Source organism: Hippoglossus stenolepis, chromosome 12, assembly GCF_022539355.2.
Source record: "Hippoglossus stenolepis isolate QCI-W04-F060 chromosome 12, HSTE1.2, whole genome shotgun sequence".
In the NCBI taxonomy this organism is placed as follows: domain Eukaryota; kingdom Metazoa; phylum Chordata; class Actinopteri; order Pleuronectiformes; family Pleuronectidae; genus Hippoglossus; species Hippoglossus stenolepis.
The window spans coordinates 4829900-4845224 of NC_061494.1; the positions used below are offsets into that span (position 1 = coordinate 4829900).

The window sequence follows — 15325 nt, forward strand, 5'->3', positions numbered from 1 at the left end:
CTCCCTGCTTGAACAACCGACGCCTGTGAGAAGCAACTGAGTCGCGACACAGCCGTCACGCGCCACTCACGCAGCCAGCGTGGCCCAGGCGTTGGTATGTCCGACTTTTTTAAATCAATATCCCTGCATTCTTGAGAAATTTACATTAACATGGAAAATAGACCCTATATAGAAATATAGCAATGTTAAAAAAAGTGGAGGGAAAAAACCCTGGATCTGCCTCCCTAGCGGAATCCGGTCCAAAAGTTCTTCCTTGGCCCCTTCAACCAGTTTTCACTAAAAATCGATTCAGTAGTTTTTGTGTAATTGACAAACAGACAAAGAGCAATTAAAACATAACCTCTACATAACCAATACTCATAGCACATGAATAAATATTGTTATCAGGACCATAAAAGACTGGTGCATCCCTAGTTGCCCATTGATGCAGCAACTAGGAAGAGAGCAGCCAGAGGCAGAGAAAGAGATGAGGAAGGCAGCTAAAGACTTTTATCAAAACTGATCTCAAAGCAGCAGTCGGCAAATTTTTACAACTGAAATATCTCATTGCTCTGTTTTGAATTAATACCACTGCCCCTCAAAATACCTGTGATCCTCCCTTGTTTATTCTCATTTGTTAGTTTTCACTTGTTTTTCCTATTCAGTGATGTAATTCTACTTTACATTGTATCATACACAGCTATTAATAGAGTTTCTTTATTACGGAGAATCTAATGATTGCAGCAGATGTGTAGAATGTAAAACCCACAGTTTCTCAACCAATCACACATCACACTGTCAGTCATTTCCCACCAGCCCCGTCTTATCTGGAATCCCCAGGGGCCGGTCAGGGGAGTGAAATGATGACTTTTAAAAAGGATTTATTCATATATTCATAGAGCATATTAGCAATTCAATGCATTAGACTAGTTTTGTACCAGCAGGAAAGAAAGTAACAGTTTTGAGGTGAGAGGTGAGAGGCAGAATGTTTTGCAGCGAATTTGCATATGAATGGAGACATTTTCACCAAGACTGAGATGGAAGATTCTTTCTATCGTCGTGACGTTCACTGAAGACTGAGGCAGCGACCGAGCGATGGCTTCTGAAAGAGCAATTCTCACCAAGCAATAATGGACACTAAAATGTCCCTAATTAATTCTGTAACATTATCTCCGAAATGCTAATGGCCAGCACAAGCCGTCCTGACTATGACACTGCTGCTGAGCTTTTCATTCCTCGATTCAAATTTGGGAGCACCTGCTATTCGAATTGCCTCGGAATATTTGCCAGAGATAAAGGTCATTTTGTTTTTTCCGAGCAGGCGGGGGTGGAAGCTAGAGGGCCGAGACTGGTGCCAAATTTCTCTGCTGCCTGGCTGCCGGTGCATCTGGGAAGAGAGCTGGCTAACAAGCTGGGCACGTTCACCAGAGCAGGCTGTGGATTTGACTGTTTCAAGCCAGCACAAGACATCCAACTAAATGAACTCGATGTGATGGCCTCTGGACAACTACAAGCCCTTAAAAACATGGCTTCAAAATAAACTAAATAAGTAGATATCAAATCATGATTTAGATATTATTCAAATAGGTGGTTTAGTTGAACCGTTGGGTGCCAATAAACCACTGCAGAAGAAAAAAACGTTTTTCTTCGGTTGTAGATTTGGTTGTGCAGAGAGAATTATTGCACCAGGATAGTGAACGTGGGATGAATTGAAAACAGTGCGACTCACTGGTGTGAGTAGAGTTCATTGGTACAGAAGAATAAGATCCTTCACGCTTTGGACACACTAGTGCAGTGTCTGTTCTAAACCTGCCTGTTTAGAGTCATTAGTCATTAGTAAGTCCTCCTCAAACAGTTTACACTTTTTATTGTTTATGTACTGGACTTTGTGTACAGTTTTTATTAACAGTTTACAGTACAGAGTGAAGTTAGACAACGTTCATTGTGGTTTTTTATTTGTATTTTTGTGGCATTTAAGAAAAATCGAAACTAGAATGACACTCAGAGCACAAACCACCGTCTCCTTATGAAACAACATGTAAATTCACTGTTGTTGAGGCTTGGTTTTCCATGAATAATTCACACAAATGTTAAAGAAAGTGAAAACAATTAATCCTGGATCCACCCCTTGATCTAGATCCACACCAAAATCAAACAGGTTCTTCCCTGATGCAGACTGCATGCCTTCCCCTGGATTCGTGGTGATCCATCGAGCAGTTTTTGTGTGATCCGGCTAGCTAACAAAAAACTGTGCCAGTGAAAACAAAAAACCTTCTTGGCGGTAAATATGTCCTGCTTGTTTCACTGATATTCACTTGTTTATAACCACTTTAATTAAAATGGAGCCTTGTGTGACACTGAATGTAAACCAGTGGTTTGACCAGCTGTATTTACATACAGCTTGTGAGGCACAAAAAACCCACTGTTCCATTCCAGGAGACAATGAATTTAACAGTTTAGCTGTGAGACTGGCTGGAGTCTCATGCAACAGAGAACTTGAATTGCATTGCAGCCAATGAGCAAATACAATCGAAGAAGAAAAAGGTCGTTTATCTGGGCTTTGTCCAGGGTTTTACGCTTGGCTCCAGCATCCACACCTTCGAGCAGCGGGCAGGATGACAGCACTGGCCCAGGGTGAGATGGTGTCACAATGCTGACTGTAATCTGTGACCACCAGCTGCACCTAGCACCTGCTTATCTCCCCTGCAGAGAGCCTTTTAGAGGTGGTCAGACATCACACACACACACACACACACACACACACACACACACAAACACAGAGTAAATGTAAAGCAGGACCTATCGATGCCTCACTGGCCATTGTCGGAGGTGCAGTCATTTGATGTAGAGGTATTCAAAGGAAGATGCACGTGAAGGAATGCAACACATGACTGCACCTGTCAGTTGCCCATAGAAGCCCTGCTTTGCATCACAACAGCTCCGATGCGCACTTTTAATAGTTTTGAGCTCTGAAGCGTGAAACTAACTTTGTTTGTTTTTGGAGCACAATCATTATTTAATCTGTGCTAAGAAAGGAGAACGGCACTAATAACGAGCAGCTCAGCGTGCTGTTTCCTGGAGTTAATCTCCATAGGGTCGGCCAGGGGCGCCTGGCAGCCACAGAGACACGTTCCTGCCATTGAACAACACATTAAAAACATCCACCATTCTAAATAAAGCCGCCCGCAGATTTTCACCCATATGTTCCAAAAAAACTTTTGAGGACCCCTAATGAGGCAATATGAGCAGCAATTACAGAATAACACTACCAGGTATTCTATAGCTTGTGATGGGAGCACAGCTACTTCTAAACCCCAATTTAGAAGCAGCAGTAATCCATTAAAAAGGCAACAGTATTCATTAATAATTCAGCATTTCATATTCAATGGGCCATCAGAGATCATACAGTTAAGCGTGCAGATTGCATGCAGCCGACTGAAAGGCTAACGGTGATGCTGTAATGGATACTGCTGCAAAACAGGGGCAATACAGGAGCTACTGCATGACCTAATGCAACCTCCTCAGTTTTAAAAGCTTTTAATGTAAATTTCCAGTTTCTATCATCAGCTAAAGTGAACACAGGTCAACCACAAAGTTATAAAACTCTCAAAGTGGGGGAACAAACATCCACATTTATGTTAAATGAACGGATAAAACCACATGCACGGTGTTAACTTACTTGCAACTATGCAGGTTATTAGACTGTTTATTAAGATGGATGAGCTGACAGCTCCCCAAAAATGAAGCCAAAGTGTCTTGATCCCCATCTAGTGGCTGGCTGCAGTATAGGTTATAAAATCTTCCGCCTCCATGTTAGTGAGTGGGACATAAAGCAAAATAATAAGATTACATATCAAATAAAATTAAATCAAAGTTGGTTTCTGTCATTATCTGGTGTTTGTTCAAGTATTCATGTTTATGATGAGTTTGGTTTGAATTAGTTAATTGAAGGTCAAGTGTGTAAGTGAAAGGGATCTATTGGCAGAAATTGAATATAAAAAAGTGATCTTTTCACTAGTGTGTTTCATCTAAATTGTGAAAAAAAGTGCAGTTTTCTTTACCCTAGAATGGCCCTTTTATATTTAAATACTTTATATTTACATCTGGAGCGATCCTCTCTACGGAGGCCGCCATGTTTTTTACAGTAGCCCAAACTGGACAAACTAAACCCAGTTTTTATGACAACCGAAGGTTACCACAGGTTCTCTGTCATGTTTGGAAGGGGGAGAACATGCAACTTCACCACTAGATGTCACTAATTTTTACACACTGAACCTTTAATTGATGTTTCACGATTGATTGCGCACGTGTATTGTCGGGACCTTGCTACCACGAGACCATCCCATCATCACAACTGCACACACTCCGGCTCCATATACGAGATGCCAGGGTTAGTCTCTGCGATATTTTAGCTTCATTTCTGCATAGTAGGAGGAATTGGAGATGTGTCATTTGTTTTACAGTCTATGGCTGTCACTAATAACTTAAGTTATAACTTAAGCTAATAGTATTTGCAGTTCCCACAAATTATGGTTGCTCAAGAAGTTTATTTATGAATATGAATTACAACGTATCCCTTAATGCAAATAATGTATGCTTTGTTGATAATATAATTTGGAATATATAGTCTCTTATAATAATAAGCCCCTGTCAAAGAAAACTGCCACACAACCTCTTACACATTATGAAACTGTTTGGAACACATTCACAATTCAGGTGTGGACAGATAATCACTGAATTACAGCGGATTGTTGTTTCTGAAACAACTAAGGCAAAATTACAGTGTATAAAAGTTTTGAAATGAATATACAAACCATATATACAGACTAATATCTCCCATAGCAACAGATTTATCTATTCCTTTATTTGTCTTCGTACATTTGCTGAAAAGAAATCCCCCTGAGACTCGGTGTGACCTATCTGTTGGTGTGACCCATCTACTGCAGATCATGAGACTAATTATATATTCCACTGAGAAGCTCTGTCCAGCTCCAGCTCCTTTCACCAGGCTGCTGATGGCCGCGTGCTTTTAATTTGGGAGGTCACTGGATAATGATCCCACAGGGCATTTGAAGATTCACAATAATATAATCATTATTCATCCTCTTGTAATAAAATAATCATATTCAGTGGAGGTAAGAGAGGTTTTTTTAAGTACCAGCCTGTTGAAAGAAAAACAATTATTAGGTAACAGGTAATTTCTTTGCTTTTCTTAATTAAGCCCAAGAGGCGATCCTCCCTCAGTTTTTATTAAAACTTTATGTGGACTTGAGGCACCAGCGCTTCTAAAACATTAAAAGTTCGGTGCGGACGGAAAGCTCTTTAAATATTTTTTTATTAACTGAGGGATACATAACAATTTAGTGTGATGCTGCCAGAGTTAAGAGGTGTGAGAAGTGCTCAAGTAGAATTCAACTGATAGACCTATAGAAGGTTCATTACTCTGCTTCAATAATTCATTTCATCTGTCACAGAGGAGCTATTAAATCTCCATCACTCATGGGCTTTATGATATATGTCAACTGTATATACTTGAGATCTCACAGTTATGTCCCTAATAGCCCAACAGGTCAGACTTTAATGGCTTGTTGAAGAATAGAAAAGAAACTGAAACTGAAGAGCTGCAGTGGTTATAAACATCGGCACCAGCTCCCGAGTGCCCATGATTATGTCTAAGGGCATCACAAGAAGATTTATGGCAGAGAGCTGGATGACAGATTATTGTATGAGGCTGCTTGTGTTTCCCTGTTATCATGTTATGTGTATATCTCACTTTTCTGCAGCTGTTTAAGTTTATCTGACTATAATCATATACGTGTTGCTCATGTTTTTCTACCTTAAATCCTCATAATGTCATGTTTTCATTAGTGTTTCATCGCCTCACATTAGGAGACCTCGTGATCTCATTAGATTAGAATTTGCCTTTATCTACATAAGAAGTGGGTCCTCCTCCACAAGTCTGTCATGTTGCACCTCCATGTTTATACAGTAGCCCAGAGCGGACACACCAATAGCTCTACAGAGGACTATTTTTAAATTACCTCAAGGCCACCTTAGATTCTCCTCCATGCCACTAACTCCTACGCACTCAACCTTTATCTCCTGAAAGTCACACTAAAATACATCTGTATTATACCAATATAAACTAATGGCTCTCTATAACATTCTGTAAAATGTATACTGTTTCACAATATTTTTATAGTCCAGAGGAGGATGACCTCATTAAGATAAAGAGTAAATATCTGAACTTGGTTGGAATCACATTGGCCTTTTTCACAGCAGACATTTACAAGTCTGTGCATAATGTAAAAATGTTGATAAATATATAAAAAAGTGATTTGACTTGTCTTAGTTCACTCAACACAAAACTGTGAGAAGTTGTTTACAGAATTGAACTAACTTGTAAAGTTCTAAAGCCATGAAATATGTCACTTCAACAAGGTTCAGAAAGTATAGTCAAAACCTGTAAACCTTTGTGATTTTAGCAAAGCTAAACAAAAAGCACAGAAAAGACATAAATAAAAATCATTTTCAAAAACATGTCTGACCACACCGCTAAGCCTCGACTCAGTCATGCACATCGTCTGCTAATGTGTCAGGTTTATACACTGTACACAATGTATTCTCAGTACCACAACATAGTCACACACAGGGTCTTGGGGCAGACTCTCTTACCACTTGCTCATGGACTATCAGGTAGTATTTTGATATCACATCTCCTATAAGATATCAGAGGAGGTGATCTGCAGTCTTTTGCTGGCCTCGTGTGCCAAGCCTTGAGGCAGGTGATTCGCGGCAAATAAAAATAAAAGTCAAAATTTCCTTTCTGCTGCTCTAAATCTTTCATATGTTAAAAAATAGTGATGTAGGTCTGCAGCCCGGCTCCTGCTTCAGCCTCTCTCCTCTCTGTCTACCCAGACCTCCCTCTGGTTAAACTCAATGATTAAACTACGCGCTCCTTGAACGCATGCACTTATTAAATGCTTATTAGCAGAATATATCACTTGTATACACACACACAAAAAAGCTCTTTCATGTCGTTCTTCAAAGCGAAGCATCACTGTTAAATCCCGGGGACGGTTTAATGTTGTTTACCTTTACAATCCGCCTTCTTCCTCCTCCTCATCCCCTCCACTGTTCTGCTATAGTTAGCAGTCCCATCAATTGTTGTCAGAAGGTCTAAAGCTCCTGGGACAATAAGGATTGCAGGGAGGAGAAAAGGGTTGGGTGTTAAATTTAGTGGCCTCAGTCGGGAAGCTGCGGATGTTCTGTTTTCTAGGTCAGGTAAGTGCCAAGTCGGCCAGAAGCCTCTGACTGAGAGAATTGGGGAAACATTAACAGATAAAAGACCCCTGACTGAGTTTAGAGAGAAGAAGAGGGAGCATCTTCTGTTTCTCTTCTCTTTAAATTCAGCCAAAATTTCGTAATTCATATCCTCAGATTACGTTTCGGCTTGGGCGTTGTCTTTGTGATTGTTTAACGTTCAGCGTAAGCGAGCGGTGATTGAAAAGAGTTGTATAAGTACAGGATAACCTGAAAAAACATGCAAACCCACACACTCGCTCACAAACACACACTCTCGCAAATGCTGCATTTGCGCAAGAGTGCTTTGAGAGGGGCGAGCGAGGCAAACACATTTTCAGGGTCTGATGAACATGTCATCCAGGGAGAAGAAGGAATAATTTGCTCTTTCATTTGGTTCATTCCGCTGGATGTCTTCTGCTCCACGGCGGCTGCTGTCAGCCTGTAGGAAATGAAAGTGTTTACTGAGTTTGGCCATCCATTTGCACAGCTCCAGGATGCACTATTAAGGAAGGCATGACCATTAATAAGCACAGCCGTGGACCAGACTTCTCTGAGAGGGAGCCGGTAAGGTTTTGTAGAACAAAAAGAAGAAAGGGAGTTGTTTTTTGTAAAAAGCGTGACTGTCATCTCAATAACGGATAAATAAAAATGACTTGATAATGTAATTTAACACTGTCAATGCGAGCACACCAGGACTCTAACACATATTACTCTGATATCTTGTGAGTGCTCCAGTATCTTCAAACAATCACTGAAAATGTGGTGGAATACGGGAAAACGGTCTGATTAGTGGCTTAAAAGACACATATTTTGCTCATATTCAGTTCAATAGTTTTTATTTGGGCTATAACTTGAAAAGGTTTAAATGCTCGAGAGTTCAGAAACCATCACTTTCTTCATACGGTCCCTTACTACAGCTCCTCTTTTCAGCCGCTCTGTAGAACTTGGCTTGAGCTCCTGTCGCATTAAGGTCCCCCTCCTAATGAAGCCCAGTCTGTTCTGATTGGCCAGCTGGGTAACTCGGTTGTGGTTGGTCAACTGCTTCCAGCGCAGGAAATGTTGACCTCTGCTCTCGCTTCGCCTGACTTTGTTAGGGGATGTGCCAGACTATGGCCTCTAGGCACACATTATGCAAAGATGTCTCCTTTAATGCAACAACTCAAAAGATTAATAACAGTGATGCACCAATGTGACTCTTTCTCTCCCAATGCCTTCATTAAGCCATTTTCAGACACAACCTGCGGGTAAAATCCAGAGAATTGGTTACAGAGTTTACCCGCAGTTTGCCTTTCACACATGCACAACACAGCGGGAGGTTTTCTGCACAGACACGTTCACAACAGCAACAAATCCTCCTCATTATTCGGGCAAGAGGTGGTGCAGCAGGCAGAGGCAGGAAGCAACATATTAAAGCCAACTCCTGCTACTGCGTCTAAGCCACGCCATAGCCTAAGCGTAGACGAGTACCCTACGCAGAGCCTAACCTCCCCAAAAATGTAACCACGCGTTGAGGCGACACAGACTACAAGAGCTTTGGTCCGCTTGGTAACATCGCATTTACGGCAGACTCTGCGCCATTTTTGAATCTAGTTGAAGGAACGGACGGGGACAGCGTTGTTCTTTTCTTCATTGCTGTTCTTTAAGAAAAAGAAATTGCTCTCCAACATCTATCAGCTCCAACTCCAACATGATGCGCCTCTCGCCATTGTTCTGAAGTTAACAGAGACACCAGAGAATTTGTAAATAAGCGGATGAAAACAGAAGACACTCAACACCAGCATAGAAACTTGCCACTAGCATTTCGGCGGTGTAATTGCAGCATGACTCACATTCACCTACGAACAACTATGAATGCTCGGCCCTGTGAGTAGGCTACGTGTGTACCTACGGCATAACTTTGATGCAGAAGCATGAATTGGGCTTAAACTCCGCTGCAGAGATCAGACAATTTTCTATACTACACACAGACACCGGTGTCAGCTCTTATCACCACAAACTCTCTTGATATCTTAGTAGGTGTCTTCTACGTGTGTGTCACAGCTTTTTAAACGGTCTCTTTTATTTTTGCGTCAGATATACGTTAGAAGTGTCATCAACCCCCCCCCCCCTTACTCGCTCACGATAAATCCAGCGGGGGATCCCCTGCTGTGTTCTCGCATCAAATTCTCCTGCATTTCTACGGACTTCATACCCGCTCACACATGCACCTCCTCCAGAGAAAATACAGTGCATCTGTAGATTGAAACTGAAGTTTTACCTGCATCTTTGCACATACCCACAAATTTCATTCAATGTAGTTCTTTCTCACACGTGAGAACTTTTCTTTCACTCTCACTCTCACACTCAGGCTCTGTTGCACATGAGAGCAAACTGTGTATGCGTGCAGGTGCACCTGCATTACCACCACACACTGAATCAAATCTGTGGGAAACCCTGAATACTGAGAACCAATCAAAGCATATTTTTTACGCGAGGTTAAGGATTGCTCCAGGATTGCTGTGACTAAAGCTTCAACTGTTTTTGTTTGTCAATGTTAAATCTCTCAGTAATTTTCTCAATTATTTTTTAAAACTATTTTGTCAATAAAATGTCAAAAAAAGGTTCTAAATGGCAGCTATAATTTACTGACATCTTTACATGGCTTCTTTTGACCAGAATTTTTTTTTATTTTTGTTTTAATTCAATTTAAATTTAATTTAAATTTTGGATTATTCTGAATTTGATATATCTATTTCCTCCTAGGATTGTATTATTTTATTCTACATATATGTTTATACGTTTATATTCTGTTTGGTCCAGTTACCTACGGGCACCTTAAGATTTATGAGATAGCGTTTTCTTAGTTTCTGTTTTTACCGAATGTTTTTCTCAGTGCTGTATTCAGTCCTTGCTTTGTGTATGTGTATGTGTGTACTTGGGGGAGTCGTATTGATGTGGAGCGCATTGTGATACATTCGGCTTGTATACGAAGTGCAAGTTGTTTTTAGCATCAGCTGAAACGGTGAACTGTTGTGACTGACTGAGTTGAGCTGATTAAATTATTGAGCTTTAATGAGGTTTGTTCACGTCACGTACGATACTCAATAAATTTCATGTGGTCATGTGAATCAGACTGATGTGTTTGTACTGATAATCTATAATTGACTTTCATTTTTAGCTAATGATTGTTCTTGTCGCATACAACTAAATAAGTTTCCTCAGAGTGAAAAGAGAGTAAAGCAGAGTTCTACGTATTAGACTGAATAGTTAAACAAAAGAAAAACTTAAATACACATGATTCGACTGATGTAAAATAAAAAATCCAAAATTCCTTCTGGGCAAAGACATCAAATTAAAAACAATTGCTCACAAAGCACTTATGTATAAACAAGCTTGCCTCAAGTCTTTGCTTACCTCCAATTTACATAAAGCACACAGAGAGACTTTGAAGCCACTCATGTATGAAGTTGGGGAAATATATGGACGGCATAATGAGGATTACATGCATCAGAGAAGGTAAAGGAGACTAAAGATGCAGAGAAAAGGCCTAAAGGCTCACCTCAACTATAATCTCTTTGCGCTTTACTGAAGTGTTAAAGGTGTAAGAGCATGATTCATTCAAGGTGGAATATCTCATACATATTTATCAGCTTGGTAGAATTTGGAAAGTGGTTATCTGGGATCGTGTTCTCTACCATTATGGTTTGATAACTCATGGTGCTGTGACCCAACAGAAACTGTATAATATAACATGGCCTTTTTTCTAAACTAAGCTTTAATAAAAATCAGTCACCGCTGATTGACATCCTGCCTGTTACCTTGATCCCAGTCTTGTTAACTCTGTCATGGTGTTTCCTGCGTCTCACAGCTTGCAGCCCTAGTCCTTCCTCTGTTTGAAGGTTTTATTCCCTGAGCTCTCTGTTTAAGGGAATTTCACTCACACTGTTTTCTGACATGAACTCTTGAAAATGTCTGGAAAATTGGGTCTTGACATTTTCAAGAGTTTGCCTTTGACATATGCAAAACGCAGCAGGAACATTTCCAAACATTTTAGGAAAAAGGAAATGGCATATTAATTCCACTGTGGAATGCACAATGTTTTTGTTTACAGCAAATAGAAGATGTCGGGAGACGAAACTGCTGAATCATTGTCGTCTTTCAAGTTTACATCTTCATCAGCGTCTTCTTTGTGTTTGGCACCTCTTTTTTATCCTGAGATATTAGCATTAGTAATATCCAGTTTCATGTCACTCACAAGTATACATTGGAGGTGTCAACCAAAAGTCAGCACATTCATTTTAAATGAGGCGACGTCATGCGCCACCAAACTGCGCTTTGGTTCCGTTGCGTCGCTTTGCTCGTGCTGCATATGGCAGAAGTTGAGTAGAGCTCAACTTTGAATGTGGCAACGGAGGCAACAACCAATCATATTGTGTTTAAACAACACCCAAGCACAGGCGCTAGCCAATCAAATCATGTTATTGCAAAGGAGGAGGCTGCTTCTCTTTAGCATTGTACTGATGGCTAGCATGAAACATTACCAGGAAAGCCATGTTGTGTGTCCAAAGCATGAAAGTGATTATTATCATTACGAAGATCGTGCTCGCACCAAGCGTCGGCTGTGAATGTGTCAACCATTTTTCTGCTTTAAGGTTTCAGACAATGTCCAGCACAACTGACACGGACATTTGTATTCTCACATACAACCCCTCCAGAAATTTTTAAAAAATTGTCTGCACTGAAAGCAGCTTCAGTTTCCCATTTAAATCCCAGTGGGACCAAACAGAACACTGACATGCACAGGGCTGCTTCTTGCCTTTTGAGTACCATATTCAAAGTCTTGTTTTAAGTCATCCATTGATAACTATTTCACCTCAGAAAAAACACAGAGGTCCAGATTCAATGAGCATAGAAAGCATTGCTCTATCAAAGGGACATGTGACTTTTTTTAATGGAAACATGCTTTTCTAATAAATTCCTCACCACTTTGCTTGTCAGTGCTTCCACCAAACTTGGTTTTGGAAGTGCTAAAAGAAAATACAGCCTCCAAACTTGTTACATGTAGAGTTAAATGTTTGCTTTCTCAACAACCCCATTATACAGAGCTTCAGGATAAGTTGTGGTGAGACAGACAACTTTCATTCCTTTCAATAGGACAGTTGACTAATGCAGGCATAATGCAGCCACACAGGCCTAAAATGACAATTTATAGTTTCTTCGAACACCTTAAAAAATCTCTCATCCGTCCTGATGTCCAGCCTGAACAGCTGCACTGATGATGATAAAACACACAGAGTTTGTGGGCTGATGGGATTCTTATCTTTTAAAGCCAAAGTGAAACCATTTCATCAAAGTTCACTGTCAGATTTTAATCACACAATATAACCTTTTCCTGAGAGAAATGCTGCATAAAGTTTTGCAATTTAGTCTTCATGGAGCTGCCGATATCAAGGATGTGGAGGAGGAAGAAAAGTTTCCCTCCCGTTTCTGGCACAGAAGAGTTAAATAATATTACAGCACATGTGAAAACTGAGAGTTCTGACTATTCTCTGGGGAAGAATGTGAATACAGGGAAGAATTCAGCCATCTTATTAGTGGAAATGCTACAATACTCCTAATTAACGAGTGCAGTTATGTCTATGTACAAAGACGAGCTTTGGCATATACTTGGACGATGATAAAATGAGACGCACTGCGGTGGAGGTCGTGAAGGCTTTCTGGCTCAAAGCATTTCTGCCAATGTCATTTTTTTTTACCATGGACATTATTTTTGTTGGCAGGAATGTTAATATGAACGCCTCCAAATGGCCTATTTTCTTCTGGAATCTGAATCTGCCAGCCATTTTGTTAACAAACATAAAGATGGGTAAAAAGATAAAAAAACTAAACAAAACAAATGAGCATAAGGCATTACAAAGATCTCTGGGCTCTCTGGATGTTGTGCTCAAACAGCGTTTCAAGTCCTGAAGCTATTTTATCCATATGGCCCCTGCTTCTTTTAGTGGCTATGCAGCGGAGCTTTGTACTGTGAAACCTATCGAGGGGCAGTGTAATGGAAGAGCATACATTTCTGGGCTAATAGGTTGCTGTGGGCTATGCTGCGGCTGTGCTGTGCACTCTGCAAAACTGACTCTCGTCCGCGCCTCTTCACACCTACAGCTAGAAGATAAAATATGAGGGAGAGGTCTTTACGAACGAGACCAGCCTGTCAGTATTGAGAGGCACGAGGACTCGCAGTGTGCTGCCTGGGAGCCCTGCAGGGCTAATGGAGGGAGAAAACGCTAACAAAGGCTCCATCATCTCCTGACCTTTCCACAGATGCTGGCACATTCGCCGATACGAAGGTGTCACAGCCCCTCTTGCTGTCCTTCCCACCCCCTTATCTCCTTCCCTCCTTCCAGTACAACGTATTTCTCTGTCTCCGTTCGTCCACCTCTCTTTCTGTCCGTCCCTCACACTGGGTCCTAATGAGGGGTTTCATGCCACTGAGGTGTGTGCACAGTGCAGGGGATGAGGATGTAGGAACCACCAGCTGAGCTCCTGCACAACCCCTGACCCGACTCGTCTGTATCAATATGCCTCCCATAGCGCTCTCCTGTCTCTATTTAGATGTTTACCTGTCTGTCTGACTGTTGGCATTAAGGAGCTGTCACTAAACTCCTGTCATGTCATGTCATGTCCCCCATGAGTGGCATCTCACCCACTCGAGCTCTCAAAGCGCAGATGCCTTAATGAGCCCTGTGGTGGAATCTGCAGTCTCCTGTGCAGAGATGAGAAGACGGAGTGACAAAAGGGGACAAAAGTGTGATGCTCACGGGGAAAAAGTCGAGGAGGAGCGAGGGAGCAACAGGGGAGCAGGCAATTATCTTTACTCTGCTGCTGTATATGGCCATCCAACCCTCTGGCAGGCATATTACAAGTGAGCTATATATCCTCCACCCCTGTGGAAATAATCACACCTACCTACCATCACTCTACACCCCCACCTAGCAGGAGACAGATGCTCCCAAACATCAGAGAGATAGGTAAAGAGAGACTGCGCTTAGAGTGGGAATTCAAACAGTATTAATGCCATATTTTATTTTCAATAACACTATATTGCTCTGCCAACACACGTTTCTTTCGTGTAGTGCCCATAAAACGCACTTGAATTAAATTGTGAGAGGAGCAGAGGGGGATGATAGAGAGAGGATCCAAGGCTTATGTATCAAAAGGAGAGAGAGAGGGAAGGATAGAAATAGGGGTAAAAAAGAAAAAAAGGGTAAAGGAGGGAGAGAGATATTCTTAGTGACAGAGAAGTGAAGACAGGACTTTCACTTACCCAGACATTCTTTTTTACGATCAAACCCTTGTGTGAAATCTTTGCCAATCACAACAGGCCACCTGGTTCTACTGTTTCAAACAAATGTTTTCTTATGAAGACCAAATGTAAAATGGCCTGATACATGGAGCCAGTAAGTATTTCTTTTGGTGCGTGATAAGCCTTTAAATAGCGTAACTAGAAATGCACTCACCATGTTTTCATTTACAGAATGCAAAAGATCTATATATACACACAAGGTTTTGTGAACAGTTACATTCACAACGAATCTGGCTGTTTATGAAACCGTGTGGCTAAGAGCAAATATATCTTGGAAAATATGAATGCCACAATGTTAAATGTTATCCAAAGTTTTAATACATTTTCAATCATGGATGAACGTTATTGACTGACTAAATAATTTAATTTTTTGAATTTGACATGTTATATATAAATATATATATTAATAATGCCACTGTAAAATTAGATATTAAAACCATATTAGCAGAATATATTTTCATTTGTGGTCTTATGTATGCTGTACCTACTAATATCAATCAATCAATACAATTTTATTTGAATAACCAAATATCACACTGTATTGTTTTATGTTTTAAAATATATTATGTAAATAATTAATGAATAGGTAAATTAAACATATATGTCAATATTTACTGTAGTTTGATGTAGATGTAGTGTGGGTGTAACTATGTTAGACCAACTGGACCTTTTGGATTCCTGTATTTTAATACTTCACTACCA

At 40.6% G+C, this 15325-nt stretch overlaps 1 protein-coding gene across 1 annotated transcript in view; it reads right to left on the reverse strand.

The window, feature by feature from the left end:
* The window catches only part of LOC118119074 (serine/threonine-protein kinase 32C), an 88632-nt gene that overhangs the window by 37155 nt on the left and 36152 nt on the right, over positions 1-15325 (reverse strand). The gene's annotated exons all lie outside the window — the stretch shown is intronic.